Raw genomic sequence first — 23,357 nt, 5'->3', positions numbered from 1 at the left:
ATCCACCTGCCACTTTACCGCCCACTCCACCAACCCATCTATATCGTTTTGGAGATTATGGCTATCGTTTACACTATCCACTACTCAGCCAATCTTTGTGTCATCTGCAAATTTCCCAATCATGCCCCCAACGTTCACGTCCAAATCATTAATATATAACACAAACAGCAAGGGTCCCAACAGCGAGCCCTGTGGAACACCACTTGAGACAACTTTCCATTCACAAGGGCTTCCATCGACCATTACCCTTTGTTTCCTGTTACAAAACCAACCTTTTATCCAGTTTGCCACATTACCCTGAATCCCATGGGCTTTTACTTTCCTGACCAATCTGCCATGTGGGACCTTGTCAAATGCCTTGCTAAATTCCATGGACACAACATCCACTGCACTACCTTCATCAACCCTTCTTGTCACTTCCTCAAAGAATTCAAGCAAATTTGTGAGGCAAGACCTTCCTTTAACAAATCCATGCTGACCATTCCTGACTAGTCCATGCCTTTCCACATGACAGTTAATCCTATCTCTCAGGATTGATTCTACTAATTTGCTCACCACTGATGTAAGACTAACTGGCCTATAATTGTTTGGCATTTCCTTTGATCCCTTTTTAAACAATGGAACTACATTTGCATTTCTCCAATCCTCCAGTACCTCCCCTGTATCTAGTGAAGATTGGAAAATCATCCTCAGAGCATCTGCTATCTCCTCCCTGACTTCCTTCAGCAGCCTCGGAAACAATCCATCTGGCCCTGGTGACTTATCAACTTTCAAGGATTTCAACCCTTCGAGTGCTTCCTCTCCCTTTATGACTACCCCGTCCAATACCTCGCAGTGTTCCTCCTGGACTACTATATCTACATCCTCCCTTTCCTTTGTAAACATGGAGACAAATTATTCATTTATAACCCTTCCCACAGCCTCTGCATCTACACACAAGTTTCCATCTTCATCTCTGATGGGTCCCACTTTATCCTTAACTAACTTTTTAGCATTAATGTATTGGTAAAACATCTTTGGGTTATCTTTAACTTTACTTGCTAATCTTTTTTCATGCCCTCTCTTTGATTTCCTTATTTCCTTTTTTACTTCATCCCTGCACTTCCTATATTTGTCTAGGCTATCTGCAGCGCTTAGTTCTTTGTGCCTATTTCTAGAACTAGTTCTAGAATTGCATCTCCTCTCGTTGGGTTTGTCACCAATTGGTTGAAAAAATTTTCCTGAACACACTGCATGATTTTTTCTCCCTCAGTGCCCCTTATATTGTTTGAATCCCAGTTGATATTAGGATAGTTGAAGTCTCCTACTATTATTGCCCTCTTGTTCTTACAAGCAGAAATTTGCCTGCATATTTGTTCTTCTATCTCCCTTTCACTATTTGGGTGTCTGTAGTATACTCCCAGCAGTGTGACTGTCCCATTTTTATTTCTAAGCTCAATCCATAAAGCCTCGTTTGTTGACCCATTTAGTATATCATCCCTTCTCACAACTGGAATTGATTCTTTAACCATTAGTGCTACCCCCCTCCTTTTTTATCTCCTACTCTATCATGTCTGAAGAATCTATAATCAGGGATATTTACCTGCCAGTTTTGTCCCTCCTTTAGCCAGGTCTCTGTTATAACAATGACATCCTGCTGCCATGTGTCTACCTGCGCCTTTAACTCATCTACCTTGTTTGTAATACTCCTTGCATTGAAGTATAAACAGTTTAACCCTGTCAATTTCCCTTGCTGGACAATTTTTAAACTTTGCTTCTCCTGTAACTCCAAGTCTATCACAACGTCCCTAGCTGATGTTCTACCTCCATTTTTCTGATCTGAATCTGATCTATCTGATCCTATTCCTGGGATCCCATCCCCCTGCCACACTAGTTTAAATACTCCCCAACAGAACTAGCAAAAGCCCCCGCAAGGACACTGGTCCCAGCTCTGCCTGGGTGCAGCCCGTCCAGTTTGTACAGGTCCCACCTTCCCCAGAACCGGTCCCAGTGCCTCAAGAATCTGAATCCCTCCCGGCAACACCATCTCTCCAGCTACATGTTCACTTGGTCTATCCTCTTATTCCTGCTCTTGCTAGCACGTGGAACTGGGAGTAATCCTGAGATTACTACATTTGAGGTCTTGCATTTTAATTTAACTCCTAACTTCCTGTACTGAGCTTGCAGGTCCTCGTCCCTTAGTTTATCTATGTCATTGGTACCAATGTGTACCACGACCACTGGCTGCTTACCTTCCCTCCCCAGAATGTCCTGCAGCCGCTCCGTGACATCCCGGACCCTGGCATCAGGGAGATAACATACCATCCTTGATTCACGTTTGCAGCCACAGAAGCATCTGTCTGTGCCCCTAACTATTGAATCCCCTATCACTATAGCCCTGCCACTTGTTTTCCTCCTGCCCCTCTGAGCAGCAGAGCCACCCACGGTGCCGTGAACTTGGCTGTTGCTGCTTTCCCCTGAGAGGCCATCCCCCCCAACAGTATCCAAAGCGGTATATCTGTTAGAGAGGGGGATGACCACAGGGGACTCCTGCACTACCTTCTTGAATCTTTTACTGCTCCTGATGGTCACCCATTCTCTTTCTGCCTGTGTAATCTTCACCTGCGGTGTGACCACCTCACTAAATGTGCTATCCATGACTTGCTCAGCATCGCAGATACTCAACAATGAGTCCACCCACAGCTCCAGCTCCGACATCCGGTTAGCTAGAAGCTGCACTTGGACACACCTTCCGCACACATGGTCACCAGGGACGCTGGAAGCGTCCCTCATTTCCCACATCCTGCAGGAGGAGCATATCACGGGTCTGAGTTCTCCTGCCATGATGTCCCTCTCGATTAAGCTAGTTACTCCCTTAAAAAATATGCTAGTTCGGGGCCTTATTTATGTTAGCTAGGAATCTTGTTTCTTGACTAATTATACTTGTACAGTACTACTCTATACTTTTTTTTAAAAATCCTATCTCAGTATTAAGCAATGAATTACTTTAATAGATTGAAAAAAAAACTCACCAGGATTTACTCACCAATCAGCTGCTTTTTTTCAAATCCACTTTCAGTAGAGTGTCCCTCACAGGTCTCGCGCACTCCTGAAGGTACTGCCTCTCCCTCTCTTTTTTATTGGTTTGAGGAGGAGGGAGGGATGGAAACACTACAGCAATGTAATGTTTGGGGTTATTCCGTTCTTTGACAGTGGGTCCTCCTCGATCCCCTTCTGAGTTGTGGTGACTGCACTGACTTCTCCCAGAATGCTTCTAAGTCACTTCTCACTACCGCCCTCTGTTGGATGCTCTTCCTCCTGTTGAGTGCAAGGGTCCTTCTCCTCGATCCCCTTCTGAGTTGCAGTGACTGTGCTGACTTCTCCCAGAATTTTTTTTATCAACAGTCACAGATTGCAACTCTTTCGAGTACGATCACAGTTCTTGGTTTCCGGGAGTGGGACGTGAACCCACAACCCTCTGATTCAGAGGCGAGGGTGCTATGAACTGAGCCACAGCTGACAGCTGACTTCTCCCAGAATGCTTCTCAGTCACTTCTCACTACCGCCCTCTGTTGGATGCTCTTCCTCCTGTTGAGTGCAAGGGTCCTTCTCCTCGATCCCCTTCTGAGTTGCGGTGACTGCGCTGACTTCTCCCAGAATGCTTCTCAGTCACTTCTCACTACCGCCCTCTGTTGGCCAGTACAAGCTGGCACACAACAAAAGGGAGAGGTTGTAGACTGGTAGACCCAACATCAAGGTCCTCACATACTTTGAAAATAGAGTCATCCAACTGGCCAGTGACAATCTGGGCCATTCCTGTGCTGACGATGAGATCGGAGGTACTCAACTAAGTGAGGATCCAGCAGTGCAACATCCATCAGACAACCATGCTGTGAGTGGGTTCCTCTCTTCCACAGTCTCCAGCCGTGCACTAATTATCTCTCCTTGCTTTCACAGGCACATCTGAGGAGCAGCCAAGGGCTGTCCACGAGCCAGGCCCTCAGCTCAAGCCCCGAAGACACCTCGGAAGAAAAATCTGATGACACCCTCATTGAAGATCCATCACAGCACTCACCCACACCCTCCACCAGCACAGAGACACAAACCACGGTGGGACCTAGGTCTAGAGTTGGTCCTGGGTTCACAGTCTGGTGAGCACATCGCACTGTCTGATCCACAGCAGGTGGCAGCAGGGACTTCCCAGGTCTCTGGGACTCAGAGGATTGCTAGAAGCCAGAGATCTGCTGAGTCTGAGTCAGATGAGGAGCCTCTGGACTCAGTCATAGCGCAGCTGCTGGAGCTGCAAAGATAAGCTCGGGAACATCAGGAAGGGATGTCCGCTGTGCTCCTCAGATTGCAAGGCACAATAGAGGAGCCTGTCTGCCTTCAGCCTGAGGTGATAGCGCTGGCATGCCAACACACTATGGTCAACACTAGCAGGATGACGGCTGCCATGGAGACCTTGGTGCAGGATATCGGTCCTGCACTGCTGCGCGGGCTGAACTCCATCGCTATGTGAGAGGGGTGCCGGGCAGCTCGATCTCACTCCAGCTTCCCCTTCTCCTCAAGGAGTTAGCCAGGGGCCCCCGGGCACCCATAGGGAGGAAGACCAGCAGGTGCACACCCTGGGGCCATCCGCCCAGGTGACTCTGGGAGTGTCCAGCCCATCCAAATCCCCTCTTCCTGTGACCCCACAGTTCCAGCTCCAAAGGCTGAGGAGGGTGCCACTGCCACACAGCAGGACCCCGAAAGCAGGCTGGGGCCCTCCAGGTCTCAGCCCTCCAGAGGACACCTGGCAAGGTCATCACAGACAGGGCATAGCAGTCAGCAGGCTGCCTCCACCTCCGCTGTGGATGTCGGGGGAGCACCAAGGCTTAGCAGCAGGGTTAGGAAGGTTAAGAAGATGTAGCTGCACAGCCTGGGCACAGGTGTTAATCACTTGTACATAATGTTCACTATTGTAGATAAACTCCCAAGAATGTCTACTTGCCTATGGCCCCTTGTTATGATGTGCAGTCAGATGTGTAAAGTTGGTTCCTGCAAAAGATAAAGGCAGGTGTCTCAGTCCTGGGCCTCTTCCCTGTGCAGTGTGTAGCCTTCAGACCACAGTGCTGGTTCAGCTTCACACTCACTGGACACATCAGTGATTCCTGCACCTCCCCAGTGCTTGTCATTGCTGCCAGGATGTTGTGGGCAGGCATCACAGAGTTCTCTCATTCTTTCCGTGTGCTCTCAGCACCTTTGAGTTGGGGCTGCCCCCCCATCTCTTCAGCATCTGTGACTGGTGACGCTGTGCTCCTGAAAGGGTCAGGTGCTGAAGGTGGACAAAGGATCAGGTGCATTTAAAGTTTCACGGCTGCATCTCCCATGATATGACCCTGATCACAGAGCACAAGTAAACTGCCCTCGGCCAGACAGGAGTCAAACATTCACAGAGGCTATGTGAAGATCTATAGAGGGTCCTTACTGCATGTCGTCATCATATTCCTGGAATCTAGCAACTATTAGGGCCTCCACTGCATCTTTATGACATGAGACTGAGCACTGGGGAGGTGGTGGCATAGTGGTATTCTCACTAGATTGGTAATCCAGAGAACCAGGGCAATATTCTGAGGACCTGGGTTCAAATCCCACCACTACAGACGATGGAACTTGACTTCAATAAAATTCTGGAATGATGACCATGAAACCGTTGTCAATTGTTGTAAAAACCCATCTGGGTCACTAATGTCCTTTAGGGAAGGAAATCTGCTGCCTTACCTAGTCTGGTCTGGTCTGGCCTGGCCTACATGTAGCTCCAGACCCACAGCAATGTGGTTGACTCTTAACTGACCTCAAGGGCAGTAGGGTGGACAATAAATGCTGGCCTAGCCAGTGATGCACACATCTCAAGAATGAATAAATTTAAATAAACTGAGGGTATGTGTGCCATCAGCCACCCAGGAGTCAAACATTCACAGATGCAATGTGAGAGTGTCAGGACTGTCCTCACAGCATCTCATTATCATCCTCCATGAATCTTGAGGCTATGAGGGCCTCCTGAGCGTGCCTGCCTCATCTGGCCAGTGCAAATATCTCATTGCTGGCATTCTCACCTTCGAGGGCCTCATCACTGTCATCCCCTTTGACGTCCTCCTCATCGGAGGAGACATGCAGCTCCTCCATCACCCCCTCAGCCAGATCCTCCCCCTGTTACAGCACCAAGTTGCCTAGCAAGGTTACCTGATGAGCGACACCCTCGGTAGACAGTACTGCAGTGCCCACCAGACCTGTCAAGGCACTGAAACATCATTTTCATAATTCCTCTCATGCCTATAGGACTTTGCACTGCACGCACCGGAACTCTTGAAAGATAGAGGCAGCCTTGTATGTGCAGACCACAAAGAGGTATGATTAATCCGTGGGTCAGTTGACAATTTAAAAACTGAGATTGATCAATTTTTGTGGGGCAGGGGTAGGTTTACAAAGGCAAGGTGGGTAGATGAAATTAAGGATACAGAGCAGCCAGCAGGTCAAGCTCAAAAGGCTGAGTGGCCTCCTCCTCTTCCAAAATTCCTATTTCCCTACAAATAGCAGGAAGAAAATGCAAATAAAGGATACAGCAGATGCAGCTGATGTAGATTGATTCCTTGTTGGATCTACCCATAACACAATCGACCTCCTCTATGGGCATTAACTGGCACCCGCTCCGAACATCTTCCCCTGCCGATTCATCAGTTCGAAAGGAGATAGGTGTGGAGCTAGCGAATAAGCTGGCTTTTATTTTCCAAAATTCCTTAGATTCAGGAACAGTCCCATTGGATTGGATGTTGGCAAATATTACACCACTTTTCAAGAAAGGAGGGAGGGAGAAAACACGGAAGTGCAGGCCAGTTAGCCTAACATCAGTTGTTGGGAATATGTTGGAATCAATTGTTAAGTAAGTCTTAACGGTGCACTTAGAAAAGCATAGTATGGTTAGAACAGGCCAACATGGTTTTACTAAAAGGAAATCCTGCTTGACAAGTTTATTAGAGCTTTTTGAGGATGTAGCAAGTAGGGTAGATAAAGGGGAACCAGGAAATGTAGTGTACCTGGATTTCCAAAAGGCATTTGTTAAGGTGCCACACAAAAGATTAATAGGCAAAATAAGGGCTCATGGAGTTGGGGTTATTATTTTAGCATGGATAGAGGGTTTGTTGACAGATAGAAAGTAGAGAGTGGGCATAAATGGGGCTTTTTCAAGTTGGCAGGCAGTGAATAGTGGAGTGGCACAAGGATCAGTGCTGGGGTCTCAGCTGTTTACAATATATATTAATGACTTAGATGAAGAAACAGAGAGTAGCGTGTCAAGGTTTACTGAGAGGAAGCTTGGTGGGAAGGTAAGCTGAGAAGAGAGACTGCAAAGAGATACAGACATGTTAAACGAGAAGGCAACAAGATGGCAGAGAGAGTATAATATAGGGAAGTGCGAAATCATGCACTTTAGCCGTAAGAATAGAAAAGTAGAATATTTTTTAAAATGTGTGAAACTTGTAAGTTTGATGGTCAAAGAGACTTGGGTGTGCTCATATAAGGAACACAGAAGGTTAGCAATAAAAACAGAAAATGCTGGGAAAACTCAGCAGACCTAACAGCGTCTGTGCAGAGAAAAAAAGAGTTAACGTTTCGAGTCCATATGACTCTTCTTCAGAGCTGAAGAGAGCTGCTGAGTTTTTCCAACATTTTCTGCTTTTGTGTCAGATTTCCAGCATCCACAGTATTTTGCTTTTTTTACAGAAGGTTAGCATGCAGGTGCAGCAAGCAATTAGGAAGGCAAATGGCATTTTGGCCTTAATTGGAAGGGAATTGGCGTAGAAGAATTAAGTGTTGCTGTGATTGCACAGGGTTTTGGTGAGACCACATCTGGAACAGTCATTTGGTAAATCAGAACCTGAATATTGTTGAAAAAAGGGACATGTTGAAGCTTTTCATCTTGCACTCATCAGGACACTTTGCAAGAATACCAATATAAGGGGAAAACAACAATTTATACTGTATGGGAGGAGAGTGCTGATTGGTTGGCAAGTGGACGCTGATTGGTTGAGGTGTTGCAATGGAGAATGCACCAGTGATGATAACTGACAGTTAACTGCCAAGCATTGCTTGAAATTTAAACCAAGCAGCTTAACCCTGATATGTCAAGGCATTGCCTTGAGGAATGAATCAGTGAATCGCTGTCACTTATTTGTTTAGCTGAAAGAGGTGCATTGTGTGTACATGTTCTTTCTGTCTGCAAAGTACAGGGTCCTGTGTATTAATATATCTAGCTTCCAGTACATGCATTGCCCGACTGACAATCTTAAATTGGTTGTCAGCGTAATTCTTAGCACACTGAGGGTTATTTAACAAACGCTAACCAATTGCAGAATCATATCTAATGTTGGACACAATGTTTTGAGTTTTGCAAGCACGGGTTGATTGGGTATGGTGTGCAACTTGCCCGTTGCAAAGCAGAAGGGACATGCTGTTTGATACGACCTGCCAGTCTTTGGGATGTATGGCCTACATACCTAGCATCACACTGGCACTGAAATTCATAAACCACATTATTCATTTGTGTGATAGGAAGAATGCCTTTTTGGCTTGACGGCAGCATCCTGTTAGTGGCGAATACCACTCATGTTGCTACTGCATAGTAGCAGTGTGAAACACCTGTTGCTCAAACATTTGAGATACCTTGCCCTTTCAGGGTAATCTGAAGCAGACTGGGCACTTTTCAAAACAAAAAGCTAAAAGCTACTGCGGATGCTGGAAATCCAAAACAAAAACAGAATTACCTGGAAAAACTCAGCAAGTCTGGCAGCATCGGCGGAGAAGAAATCAGTTAACGTTTCGAGCCTTCATGGCCCTTCGGCAGAACTGCGGACTTTGGCCAAAAGTGACAGCCTTAGGCCTGTTCATGAGTTTGTGCGATATACAGTGTGAACTGATCTGATCAGGGTAGCCATTATCCTGCAGGATGTGTCCTATTTCAGCATCAAGCTTGCATGGTGAGTAAATGGCTCAGGTGCTATTTGCAAGGTTGCCAATAAGACCAATCTTATAGCGTGTACAACTGTAAGAATCCCAATGCATATATTGACCAGTGAAGGTGGACTTGCAGAAGACTGTGGTAGAAAACCTCCTGGCAGAATTCTCAGCTAGTACATCAAGGGAAGGGAGTAGATTTGACTGCTCCATTTCAGTGGTGAATTTGAGCGCAGGAAGGAGCCCATTAAGACATGTAAGGAAATTATTACATGCAGCTGCAGATTTAAATATAGCAAATGTATCATCCACATATTTATCGCAAGCCAACTTTCACTGGTCAATAGAGGTGTTAGGATTGTATCAAACAGCAGGTTGCAGCCGTTATTCACAATGGGCAAGGTGAAACCTGTACCCAACCAGCCCGTGCTTGCAAAACTCAAAACACAGTGTACAACATTAGATATGATTCCACGATTAGACAACACTTGCTAATTTATCCTCAGTGTGCTAAGAATTACGCTGGCAACCAATTTAAGATTGCCAGTTGGGCTCGCAGTGTGGTGCATTTGTGTGTACTGGAAGCTACATATATCAATACACAGGGTCCTGTTCTTTGCAGACAGAAAGAACATGCTCACACATTGCGCCTGTTTCAGATAAACAAAATAAGTGACAGCCATTCGCTGACTCATTCCTCAGGGCAATGCCTTGACCAATTAGGGTCAAGCTGCCTGGTTTAAATTTCAAACAATGCTTGGCAGTTAACAGTCAGTCACTATCACTGATGCATTCTCCATGGCAATGACTCTACCAGAGTCCACTTGCCAACCAATCAGCACTCCCTTCTCATACAGTATAGATTGTTGTTTTCCCCTTATATAGGTACTCTTGCAAAGTGTCCTGATGAGTACAAGAAGCTTCAACTTGTCTCTTTTTTTCAGCAATATATCTGGAATACTGTGTGCCATTTTGGTCTCCACATTTAAGAAAGGATATACTTGCACTGGAGGTGATGCAGCAAAGGTTCACTAAATTGGTCTTTGAGATGAGATGGTTGTCCTCTGATGAGAGGCTAAGTAAACTGGACTTATATTCTCTAGAGTTTAGAAGAATGAGAGGCAATCTTATTGAAACTTACAAAATTCTGAAGGGGCTAGATAGGGTAGACACAGAGATTTTTTCTGTTGTTTGGGGAGTCCAAAAGACGAGGAAACAGTCTCAGGATAAGAGGCCAATCATTTAGCACTGAGATGTGGAGAAATTACTTCACTCAAAGAATTGTGAATCTTTTGGAATTCTCAACCCCAGAGGGTTGTGGATGCTCCATCATTGAATACATTTAAGGCTGGGATAGACAGAATTTTGGTCTCTTGGGGAATTAAGGGATATGGGGAACGAGTGGAAAAATAGAGTTGAAGCCCAAGATCAACCATGATCTCCACAGACGCTGTTAGGCCTGCTGAGTTTTCCTAGCATTTTCTGTTTTTATTGCTAACCTTCTGTGTTCCTTATACGAGCACACCCAAGTCTCTTTGACCATCAAACTTACAAGTTTCACACATTTTTAAAAATATTCTGCTTTTCTATTCTTACGGCCAAAGTGCATAACTTCACACTTCCCTTTATTATGCTCCTGTGAAAATCTCTCTTCTGTTCCTCTTTAACTATGCAAGTTATGAAATATGAGCAAAAAGAATATTTTGTACAACCAGAGCCAGCCAATTCTCTTTGTGGAATTAAAATAGGAGAGAATCCAATCCTGTAAAGTTTGCAAATGTGATGCTTGAAACTGGAGTGACAGAAAAAGAAAGACTTGCACAATTGTTATCGCACAGCAGATGGTAAATGCTAAGCTGCTCAAATCCCAGAGGGAAACTTGAAACAACTGCCACAACTGTTTGCAATTTGTATTTATTTCCAGATGCGGACTTTGAATTCAGTTTAAAAAAAGGCCACCGAGGCTTAGAGGGTTTTTACAAAACTAAATTAAACATTTAATAATAAAAGAAATACTGTTAAGAACATACATAGGCCTACAAATTACGGCTATGACAACTCCTAGCTCCCTTAATCAATCTAACTCCCAGTTACACCTCCATTTAGGCAACAGTAAAAACACATAGATTTTAAAAGACGCAGACAAAGTAACACAATACCCTGAACAGTTGAATTCAAAGTGTTTTCTTAACTTCAGTTCCTGCAGATGGCAGTTGGGGACAGAAGCTGGGGGCTTTTCACACTTGTTAGATCTCAGAATGCCTTCCTTTGTACACAGCCTTCTCTCCTTTATACATATTTTCCCCTTTGAATGCAAGTTCCCATTGTTTCACTATGTCTTTGGATTTTACCTCTCTAATAATAAAAATCTATCATAGTGGCAATTTTACCAGTAATCTTTGGGAAAAATAAACACACTGTTTCTTAACTTATCCTGGCTCGGTGAAACACTTCACCTCCTCTTTTGAATTCAAGCTAGTCTGGTTTATTTAAAAATGCAAAAGTTCCCTTTACACCTCACATTCTAAAACTTCACCCATGTTTACCTATTTAGAATTTCAAACCTAGCTTCTCTACTAACATCAAAGTCTTCAGACCAGCTGCCTCTAATTAAATTAAGTCCCACACACACAGAGACATACACATACATATTCACAGATCCCACTATTACTCCACTTTATAATAAATTCCAAATAACATAACGAAAATTATTATATCTTCCTGACAACCATCCATAACCTGAGGATGTCCCAAATGGCTGGATTTACTGGGACACCGGAGTCCCCACCCCTCCAACGAAAAAGTTGGGAGTTTGACATCCCCCAGTCTGGGGCCATTGCCGGGGCTGTATCCAGTCCCCGATGCTGAGGAGCTGAAGCCAAAGTGGAGGCAAATAGACAGGCCAGAGGTAGGGGCGGAACACTGGGGTGGAGGAGGGGAAGACCTGAGAGGGTCCTCCATTGGGCCTACGTAGCATGTTAAGGAGGAACCTTCCCTTACCCACCACCAGTCTGTGCAGGGAAAGATGGATGCTTGGTGTGGGCCTCTCCCACCACTGGTTAAATCCCAATGGGAGGAGGACAGGGCCCTTAAGTGAACACTAATTGACTACTTAAAGGCTTCAGTTGGCCCAAGGGTAGGCAAACCATCCAATGCACAACCCCTCTGCCCTCCACTACCTCCCCCAACCCTGACCACTGCTGGTAAAATTGCAGGGGCGGGTGGGCATGGTGCCCATGGCAATTTATGAGCCCCCCACCTGTAAAGCTGTCATCAGATGGCTGACCAAATCCAGCCCATAGTGTTTTGTAGCCAATGAAGCATATTTGGAATTGCAGTCACTGTTGTGCTCTGGGGAATCATGGCAGCAAACTCCCACAAGTAGCAATGTGATAACGACCAAATCATACTTATTTGTGATGCTGGATGAGTGATATTTGTTGGCTAAAGTCCCAGGGAGAACTGCCTGTTCTTCTTTGAAATAGTGTCATGGGATCTTTTACATCCACCTGAGAGAGTAGGTGGTTTAACGCCTTGTCCTCATGATGACACCTCCAACAGTGTATCCCTCCCTCAGTACTGCACTGGAGCGTCAGCTTGGAGTTTGTGCTCAAGTCTCTGCAGTGGGCCTTAACCGCATGACCTACTGAGTCAGAGGACAAAGAGCGCACTCCCAATAAGTCGCAGCTGATACCTCAGTGAGCAATGGCAGACAAACCAAGAGTGCATGAATGAATTTCATGAGGGATTCTTACAACATCAGAAGAACGTGGTTCTGAGCCCATCAGCCTGGGCTGGGATTCAGTCTGGTCTCTGAAAATCAGCAGGTGGCCTTCTAAACCTCTGTCTTCTCTGATCTCTCAAAGAAATGCTGCTTTCTCAAACACTGATGTGATTGAATCTCTATGAGGCTTGAAAGGTTAGCAGATGAGTTTTGGCGGGGGTGGGGGGGTGGGGGTAGGAGTGTTGGGAAGGGGGCCCCAGAGGCATTTCAGAATAAGCAGAGTACAGAATGAGAATCAAATTTCCCTGGAGAATATGCAGCATTAGACAGTGCCCGAGCCAGGATCTCTGAACATCTTAACAAATAACATTGCTGTCAAAGCATATCAGAAAGGGAAAGAGTAACAAGGTACATTTCAGACAATCCCTAACAGATGCCTCAGAATAAAGACTGCTTTGTAGGTTAATCAAAATCAAGTCTGGTACTTCAATTCCATTGCACTCCAGGGAAAATTCTCTAACCACATCTCACCTTAAATTCAAAGCTTGAATCTAGTTACATGAGAAGAATAAATATATAAATATATTATATATATATATATATATATATATATATATATAAACTGTATGCAGGTGCACACAAGCCTATGTCATGAATCAGTAAGTCAGAAGTCACAGTGATTTATAACGATAGGACTGCTGTATTATGTAAGTTTAAATTAATAGCATGTGTCCTGGAAATCTGTCTCTCCAAACCTTACCGAGGGGTAAGGGGGTAGAAATCTGTCTTCAGCAGTGAAATATGCGGTAAAGGTTCTGCCTGATATTCAGTCCAGATGACAATGGAATGAACCTCATCTTCGTCCCTAGCACCACAGAGTCCGGTCTTCAGCCAATTCGATTCACTCCACGTGAAATCAAGAAATGGCTGAAGGCACTGGATAGTTCAAAGGCTATGGGCCCTGATAACATTCCCTCAATAGTACTGAAGACTTGTACTCCTGAGCTAGCCGTGATCCTAGCCAAGCTGTTCCAGAACAGCTACACCACCGGCATCTACCCGGCAAAGTGGAAAATTGTCCAGGCATGACCTGTCCAAAAATACTTGGGCAAATCCAACCTGGCCAATTACTGTCCCATCAGCCTACTCTCAATCATCAGCAAAGTGATGGAAGGTGTTGTCGATTGGGCTATCAAGCAACATTTACTCAGCAATAACCTGCTCATTGATTCTCTGTTTGGGTTCCACCAGGGCCACTTAAACCCTGACCTCATTACAGACTTGATCCAAACATGGACAAAAGAACTGAACTCAAGACTGAAGTGAGAGTGACTGCCTTGACAACAAAGCAGCATTTGCCTGAATGTAGCATCAAGGAGCGTAATGGAATCAGGAGGGCAACCCTCCACTGGTTAAAGTCATATATAGTACAAAGGAAGATGGTTGTGGTTGTTTGATTAATTATCTCAGTCTCAGAACATCACGGCAGGAGTTCCTCAGGGTAGTGTCCTAGGCCCAACCTAGGCTATGACCTTCCTTCCTTCTTAAGATCAGAAGTGGGGATGCTCGCTGAAGATTCCACATTGTTCAGCACCATTTGCGACTCCTCAGATACTGAAGCAGTCTGTGCCCATATTCAGCAAGACCCTGGACAATATTCAGGCTCAGGTTGATAGGCGGCAAGTAACATTCATGCCACATAAATGCTAGGCAATGACCATCTCCAACAAGAGAGAATCTAACCATCTCCCCTTGAGATTCAATGGCATTACTATCACTGAATTCCCCCATTATCAACATCCTGGGGACTTACCATTAACCAGAAAGTGAAATGGACCAACCATATAAATACTGTGGCTACAAGAGCAGACCAGAGACTGGGAATTCTGTGCTGATTAACTCACCTCCTGACTCCCCAAAGCCTGTTCCCACTTACAAGACACAAGTCAGGAGTGTGATGCAATACTCTCCACTTGCCTGGATAAGTGCAGCTCCAACAACGCTTGAGAAGCTTGACACCATCCAAGACAAAGCAGCCCGCTTTATTGGCACCCCATTCACTCTAAAATTGACTCACTCCACCACTGATGCACAGTGGCAGCAGTGTGTATCATCTACAAGATGCACTACAGAAACTCACCAGGCCTCCTTAGACAGCACCTTCCAAATCTGCGACTACTACCACCTTGAAGGACAAGGGTAGCAGATGCATGGGAACACCACCCACCTGCATGTTCCCCTCCAAGCCATACACCATCCTGACTTGGAAATATATTGTCATTTCTTCACTGTTGCTAGGTAAAAATCCTGGAATTCCCTCCCTTATGGCACTGTGGGTATACCTACACCACATGGACAGCAGTAGTTCAAGAAGGCAGCTCACCACCACCTTCTCAAGGGCAATTAGGAATGGGCAATTAAATGCTGGCCTAGCCAGCGACATCCACGTCCCATGAAATAGTTTTAAAAATCACTGAAAACAGATTATCTGACCATTACTGCTTGTCGGAGCTTGTTATGTGCAAAATGGCTGCCAGGTTTCCTACAAACTGTGAAAAGTAATTCACTGGCTTTGAGGCCTCCTGTGATGATGAAAGGCACTACAGAAATGCACATCCTTTCCTTAAAATGAAATGCATTTGATTTTTGAATTTCGTGAGAACAGTAAAGGCCAAAGGCTATGATTCTATTCTACGATTTGCATATTAAAAAAGTCATTCATCATTAACGGGCTTTTAAGCTCTAAAAATAGAGGGCATATTCTGGAAAAATATGTCACTGTCCAAATGTAATCAAATTATTCCTCTTTTTCTCGGAGCGCGAGACAAACGATCACCAACAGCTCCAAGAAACAAAAATTGTGCTTCTGAAATCTCTTGATATCGATTCCGCGCAGATAATGCGCCAGTACCTCGTCCATGTGCTATTCCTTTTTATCTGATTTAAAAGAGTGCATTTTGAAGTGCTGGAGTCCTTCATAACATCTCTTAAAATGTATTCATTTTGACGACCAGCAATCCTTTGAAGCAGTAGGTGAAGCTGACTGGAGACTAACCTCAATGGGCGGGTGACAATAGAAATAACAATGGTTAAAGTGCAGAAGGAGGCCATTTGGCCCATCATTTCCATGCCGTCTCTCTGCAAGAGCAACCCTGCTGCACCCACTCCTTCACCCATAAACCATAAGACATAGGAGCAGAAATCAGGCCATTCGGCCCATCGAGTCTGCTCTGCCATTCAATCATGGCTGATAATTTTCTCAACCCCATTCTCCCGCCTTCTCCCCGTAACCTTTGATCCCCTTACCAATCAAGAACCTATCTACCTCCATCTTAAATACACTCAATGACCTGGCCTCCACAGCCTTCTGTGGCAATGAATTCCATAGATTCACCACTCTCTGGCTAAAGAAGTTTCTCCTCATCTCTGTTCTATAAGGTCTTCCCTTTACTCTGAGGCTGTGCCCTCGGGTCCTAGTCTCTCCTACTAATGGAAACATCTTCCCCACGTCCACTCTATCCAGGCCTTTCAGTATTCTGTAAGTTTCAATCAGATCCCCCCTCATCCTTCTAAATTCCATCGAATATAGACCCAGAGTCCTCAAACGTTCCTCATATGTTAAGCCTTTCATTCCTGGGATCATTCTCGTGAACCTCTTCTGCACCCTCTCCAGGGCCAGCACATCCTTCCTGAGATACGGGGCCCAAAATTGCTCACAATATTCTAAATGTGGTCTGACCAGGGCCATTCCCCATTCCCCACAGCTCAGGGAATGTTTTCTCTCTTCAGGTGCTTATCCAATTCCCTTTTGAAAGCCACGATTGAATCTCATGGCAGAGGTGCATTCCAGAACCTAGTCACTTGCTGTGTGAAAAAAAAAGTTTTTCCTCCATATGGTGAAATTGTTACTTTTAAGCAGTACACGTCAGCAGAAGTTATAGTAATAATCATTGAAGATTGCAGCTGTTGACAACACAGACTTTGCGCCTTTAGTGTGGAGCATCCCAAACCAACAGCACTTTTCACAAACTGGGTGAAATCTCGGGTGGGCTGTATAAATGTGTGCAATCCTGCACACCTGATATTTCGATGAATGCTTCCACTTGAAGCACTCTACAGGGAAACACAAAAGCGGGTCGTTTAACCCTACCTTTCCAGGTCTGTCAATGATGCACTTCCCAAGTAGCACAATGGCAAAGGCCACTAATATATTCGGTCACAATTTACCTACTTGCAATGAAATTAACATGCTTCACCTCATACTTCAGTTGGCAAGGGGGCTGTGCATAATAGAACTGAGCTGTACCAAATGGCTAAGTCTTAGCTTTGTGTCGCCGGTCTGTATCAAGTTAGCTTGTATCATTGTAAGCAGGCCCTGGTGCCAAACCTGAAGCTTTTAGATGCACTTATGGGTGGCAACGTAAGTCAAACCGAGCACCTGTTACCGTCGACGGGCTTCGTTTTTAATAGGTGCCAAAGGTTCCAACACATAAACGCATTTGCATTTTACTCAGGCATTACAATTCACCAAGCAGGAGTAAATGAAAATTGTCCCAAAACTGTTGCTTGGTAATGAATCTATTATGGTGCACTACATTGCACCGGGGTCATGTCTGAAATGAGCATTCGAGAAAGGTCGAGGATGATAAAAGCTCCAACTTCTGTCAGATGGGCAAGCAACACGCTGCAGCTTTCGTTCCTGAAATGAAATGGAGAGCTGCTTTGGAGAAGAAAGAGACACAGTTCACATAAATTATTAAGAAAAAGAAATCTCTCCGCCATGAAATTATGTATATAAAATTCAGCGATCACAAAATGAAGAGCTGGACTTCAAAATTGACACATTTTAAGAGATGTTATGAAAGACACCTGCACATCAAAATGCACTCTTTTAAATCAGGATGAAAAGGAATGACTTGATTACATTTGAACGGCAACATATTTTTCCAGGATATGCCCTCAATTTTTAGAATTTGAAACTAACTGCGTGCATAGAATTTCGGAAAATTAATTGTCGCGTGTTCCTAGTAGAGGCATAAAGGAGCAGATCTACCTCAGGGGGATTGGATCTGGCCTCACAAGCCTACTGAGACTGGCCTCTGAAGCACATGGTCGCTCGAAGAGCTTCAAGGTGGAAGGTTGCTCGCGGCACCAAATTTGCTGGGGATCCTCGTCAACAACGAACCAACATTCAGACATGTATGTCAAGCTTCCGCCACTAGGAGTGGACCGCAATGTACTTCCCAGCCCATGTTATGGGATATTAACCTGGAAATTATACTGAGTCCGCGTTGCACGTGGAGAGCTTCCTGAGAGCCTAGTACTTGCGCGTTTTTTTGGAGATTAACTATTAGCCCTATAAAGTTTCTGAAACAATTTACTCCAATTGATCTCCAGGTGACTTTTGCTGCCTTCAATCTACAGTAAAATGTGACCTTTCTCTTTTGCACAGTCAGCCAGCCTACGAATGGTATTAATCCCCTAAATCAGCTGCAAGCTACAATTAAAGAGGTAATTAAACGCTGAAGTTGCACTGGAAAAGTATGACTGCATTTCCCCTCCCCAGCAGTGCCTTGTGCACTCAGCATGTAAGAAGGTAGCTTAAAGCAGGCAGCTTCATTAATGACTGACTCAGGGGCTCTTGCAATTCACAGCCCAGCGAGTTCTCAACCCACCAGAACGTCAGTGGACTTAGTGAAACCCATCTGCCTTGCAACACACTTACTCCTTTAAGTGTCAGCCGTTGCTCTGTAGCACCACGGTTGTCTCCAAGTCAGACCGTTGTAGGTTTAAGTCGCACTCCAGAGGCTGCAGCACAAAATCTAGGCCTGATACCTTATGGGAGCAACTCACTGTCAGATGCCGTGTTATCCTTCAGATGAGGCAGGTGGTTGTAAAAGGTCTCACGGCACCATTTTGAATAACAGCAGGGGAGTTATCCTCAGTGTCCTGACCAATATTCAACCCCCAATCGTCATCATTAAAATAGCTCATCTGGTCATTATCACATTGCTGTTTCTGGGAGCTTGCTGTGTGCAAATTGGCTGCAATGCTTACTATATTACATCAGTGACTGCACTTCAAAAAGTACGGGATTAGGCAAAGCCTGCTCAACTTGTCTAAATCGCCTTTGAGCCTCTTAACATCCTCCTCACCATTCACATTCGCACCAAGTTTTGCGTCAGCAAACTTGGAGATATTACATAAGATAAAAGCAAAATACTGCGGATGCCGGGAATCTGAAATTAAAACAGGAAATGCTGGAAAACCTCAGCAGGTCTAACAGCATCTGTGGATGGAGACACTGAGTTAACGTTTCGAATCTGAATGACCTGCTCTGAAGAAGGGTCACACAGACTCGAAACAGTTTCTCTCTCCACAGATGCTGTCAGACCTGCTGAGTTTCTCCAGCATTTTGTCTTTATTTATTATGTATTATATTGGAAATATTACATTTGGTTCCCTCACCCAAATCATTGATAAATATTGTGAATAGCTGGGGGCCAAGCACAGAAAAGTATAAAATTCTGACAGGGCTGGACAGACTGGATGGAGGGATGATGTTCCCTCTGGCTGGGTGGGGGATGGGGTTCTAGAACAAGGGATCACAATCTCAGGATGCGTGTTAGGCCATATCGGACTGAGGTGAGGAGAAACTTCATCACTCAGAGAGCGGTGAACCTATGGAATTCCCTACCACAGAAGGCTGTGGAGGCCAAGCCACTGAATATATTTGAGACGGAAAGAAATAGATTTCCAGACTCTAAAGGCGTCAAGGGAAGAGAGCGGGAGAATGGCGTTGAGATAGAGGATCAGCCATGATCATATTGAATGGCGGTCCAGGCTCGAAGGGCCGAATGACCTGCTCCTATTTTCTATGTTCCTAAAGCACTTGGGGTTGTCCTGAGGTTGTGAATGGTGCTAAGGATTGCACAAAGGCAAAATACTGCAGATAGTGGAAATCTGAAAAGAAAACAGAATACTGGAAATACTCAGCGGGTCAGGCAGCATCTGTGGGGAGAGAAAAACAGAGTTAATGGGCTGGACATCGGGCAAGGCACCTCTCCTCCCACAACCCCACACAAATGTAAAATATGGCTTTGGTGATGTCAGATCAGCCATAGTGTGTAACATGCCACTTTCAGATATTATAGAAGGCAAGCGGGGGACCAAAATTAGAAGCCCATCTGCCATTTTAAAATAGCCAATTAACAAGCTATTAAGTTTGACAGGAAAAAGTTTGGGAGCGCTATATAACAGATATAAGGAGGCAGCACAGGGGTAGGAAAAAAGACCTGCCGCTGGGGCCATGGCCAAATGTAGCAGCAAAGTGCAGCACTGGTGAAGGTGGCACCATCTATATGGCTCCGGACTTCATTTTAAGTTTTTTTGAGACTGCCGTAAGACAAAAAGAGAGATTTGGAGAGCAGGGGGCCTTTAAATTAGCAGCCATGACCGACTTGCTGCCCACGTCATAACCCCTCCGCCACCTGATGTCCAGCCCAGACTCCTGATTGGCTGATTGGGCACAGAGTCCCCATGCGCGCACTCTAATTGGCCGCCTTCCCGCCAGGCAGCTCCTAATTGGCCGTCTGGCACTCGACTAATCGTTCTGCTGAGATGGCGGGAGCGTGAGCGAGTGGACCACTCGCTTTCCGTTCTGCCTCCCTCAGCCCACCAAAAACAGTAAAATCCAGCCCAACGTTTCAGATCGACGAGCTGGCTCTGACATAAGGCCATCGACCTGAAACACTGAGCAGAATTTGAAAGATCATAAAAATTATACTTTCAAAATATGTGAAGATTAAGTCACAGTAGAAAAATTTGACATTCCACAAATATAAAAATATTTTTCCAGGGTCAGCGGGGCTCTTCAGCAAAATTAATGCACCTTTTAAAAACACAGTTGCAGCTCATTCAGAACTGTCTAAGCTTTTCAAGGGTTTTCACAGTGGGACCAATAGCTTAAAAGGGCAGCTTCTCGTCAGCTCAGTGATTTTTTATTCGATTGCAATTTGGGGTTTTCAATAGTGAACTCCATGTGGAATCACAGTTTTGTCGTTATGGTGGTATAAGGGTCTGGCACATGTATGGCAGGGTTTTTAGCTCAGCGGGCGGGCACGTGCCTGACCCACTCAAGTGTTAAATAAAGCGCGTTGACGTCGGCCGAGCGCGCTGGGATCAACACGCGCTCTCGCAATATTTCGCTAGGCGGGATGCACGATGGAGATGGAGCTGCGTCCGCCATTAATTAAGTGGCCAGTTAAGGCCCTTGAGACACCAATTGTCTCTGACTTTACATAGCCCGTGTGATCTTTAGGCCGTTGCATGGGCAAAACGGGCAGACCACAATTATCCAAACCTCATCCACGGGGGGATAAGAGGGGTCAGTGGTCTTGTCAATGTGATTAGTGAGGACTGTAGGATATCACTTGCTGCTGGTTGTAACTGTGAACAGGACAGCTTCATTTCACTTCCGAGCTGAATTAAGAGAATTTAGAGGCTTCAGTTCCAGACTCAGTGTTGTTTTCCAGGCCCCCGGAGGATTCACACCGTGTGGGACCTTCCAGGTACCAGGCAGCCTCCCCTTACCCTGCGAATGGGGATTGTGGTCTCCACTGGAGGCACCTCCTCTGAGGAGGAAGAGAGGGACAGAAGGGGGAGGAGGCCAGGTGTCCCTATTCAGCTTCCAGGGGAGCGACCTGTGGGAGGAGAGGCGCAGGCACAAGGGGCACGGGGCCAACAGGAAGTCCAAGGTGGAAGGGGCTGCAGAAGATGCCACTATCCTGCTGCCAGGGTTTACAGGTGGCGATGCAGTTACCTCAATATGCCTGAGGTGCAATGCCAGAGGAGGCTCCATCTCTCAAGGGAGACACTGACCTCCATCTGTCAGATGATTGGCCCTGAGATCAACTCCGACTGTGTGGGTGGGCACCCCATGCCAGTGGTACTGAAGGTCACAGTGGCCCTCAACTTCTATGCCTCTGGCTCTTTCCAGGGGTCAGTGGGGGATCTTTGTGGAATCTCCCAATCAGCTGCCCACGGTTGTGTCAAGCTGGTGACGGATACTCTGTTCAGGCGTGCATTGACTTTCATTCATTACCGTACGGACGAGGCCAGCCAGGCTGAGCAAGCCAGAGGCTTCGCAGTGATTGCTGGGTTACCCCACATCCAGGTTGCAATCGACTGCGCACACGTGGCCATCAAAGCGCCAGCGGGTCAGCCGAGTACCTTCATCAACAGGAAGAGATTCCACTCCATGAACATGCAGATAGTGTGTGATCACAAGATGCAGATTCTGCAAGTGTGAGCAAGGTACCCTGGCAGCTCCCATGATGCTTACATCCTGAGGCACTCACAGGTGCTGAGACTCTTCAGCGCTCCAGCCTGACTGGATGGATGGCTGCTGGGTGACAAGGGCTATCCCCTGAAAAGGTGGCTCATGATGCCTCTCCGCCACCCAAGAACAGAGGGCGAGCAGCGGTACAATCAGAGCCATGCCTCCACAAGGGCGATGCCTCCACAAGGGCGATGGTAGAGAGAACCATAGGTCTTCTCAAGATGTGCTTCCAATGCCTGGACCAGGGGGTGCACTCCAATACCCCCCCAGATCGTGTGCCACTGATAGTGGTTGCCTGCTGCGCGCTGCACAACCTGGCACTGGAAAGGGGGGATGCAGTGGAGGAAGAAGATTTTGACGCAGCTGCACGGGCAACAGACGATGAGTCCAGTAGTGAGTCCGAGGGGACCAACATGATGAGGAGAACGCTGAGGGCATAGACGCTGACCTGGGTAACCTCCAGGGAGGCTGGGACACCGGGGACGCTTTGATCCAACACCCCTTCAGCCAGACTACTGAATAAGAACCACCACCACATTGCCAGGGAGGCAGGCTCCATACTCGATCCCTGACAGGACCAGTTCCTTGGTGAACAACATAAACTATGTGCCATTGCAATAAAGTTTCAGGAGACACACATCCATCATAACATCATGGCCTACCCTGTACCTACAGAACAAATGAAGAATACAGAGGCCAGTTGCACAAAATAACATCTCATTTACTTGTGAATGTGAAACATTGCAGAAATTAACATGAACCAGGGATTTCAATCACACCATGAAAAAGAGTAAAGAAAAATGGGGGAACCAAATATCACCTGTGATAAGGCCGTGTTATGCTTAAAGTGCTTTAAGTTTTCGCTTGCGAGTGTTACGTCCAGGTGCTCCCCCTCACTGGCACCGGCATTGGAGACAGCCTGCTCACTCTGCTGTCTTGTTGGCCTTGATGACCTTGGCAGACGTCCTCTGGCCCGTGGAGCCTGTGCTGGCCCCACCTGGGAAGGAGCGGCCAGAGCCACGGCTGGCATCTCCCCAGTCTCCACAGCCTCATCGGATGCCACGGTCACTGGCAGAGAGGTGGAGGAGCTGCTGCCATCATCCAGAGCGCCCTAAGAGGAGCCCGCAGAGACAACAGGCGGCTCATGCACCAACGTCAGGTCGCTTTGGACCTTCCTGCTCACCATTGATGGACGGGCACCTAGCTGGGATACTGGGTGTCCAATCCATCTCCCACACTGACACTGACCAGTTGAGGTCATTGCCGGTGCGAGGGCTTGCAGGTCCGAGCGCATCCCCAGGAACCCCTGATTGAGTCCCTGGAGGA

The 23,357-nt window shown here is 46.1% G+C and overlaps 1 pseudogene; it reads right to left on the bottom strand.

Moving 5' to 3' along the window:
• Positions 1-15,504: 15,504 nt before the first annotated feature.
• LOC144681188 (U11 spliceosomal RNA) lies at positions 15,505-15,716 on the bottom strand (annotated as a pseudogene).
• Positions 15,717-23,357: the final 7,641 nt, after the last annotated feature.

This window comes from Cetorhinus maximus, chromosome 5 (genome assembly GCF_964194155.1).
Source record: "Cetorhinus maximus chromosome 5, sCetMax3.hap1.1, whole genome shotgun sequence".
In the NCBI taxonomy this organism is placed as follows: domain Eukaryota; kingdom Metazoa; phylum Chordata; class Chondrichthyes; order Lamniformes; family Cetorhinidae; genus Cetorhinus; species Cetorhinus maximus.
The sequence above is the reverse complement of the archived record's forward strand: the minus strand, read 5'-3'. Positions and strand labels throughout refer to the sequence as shown.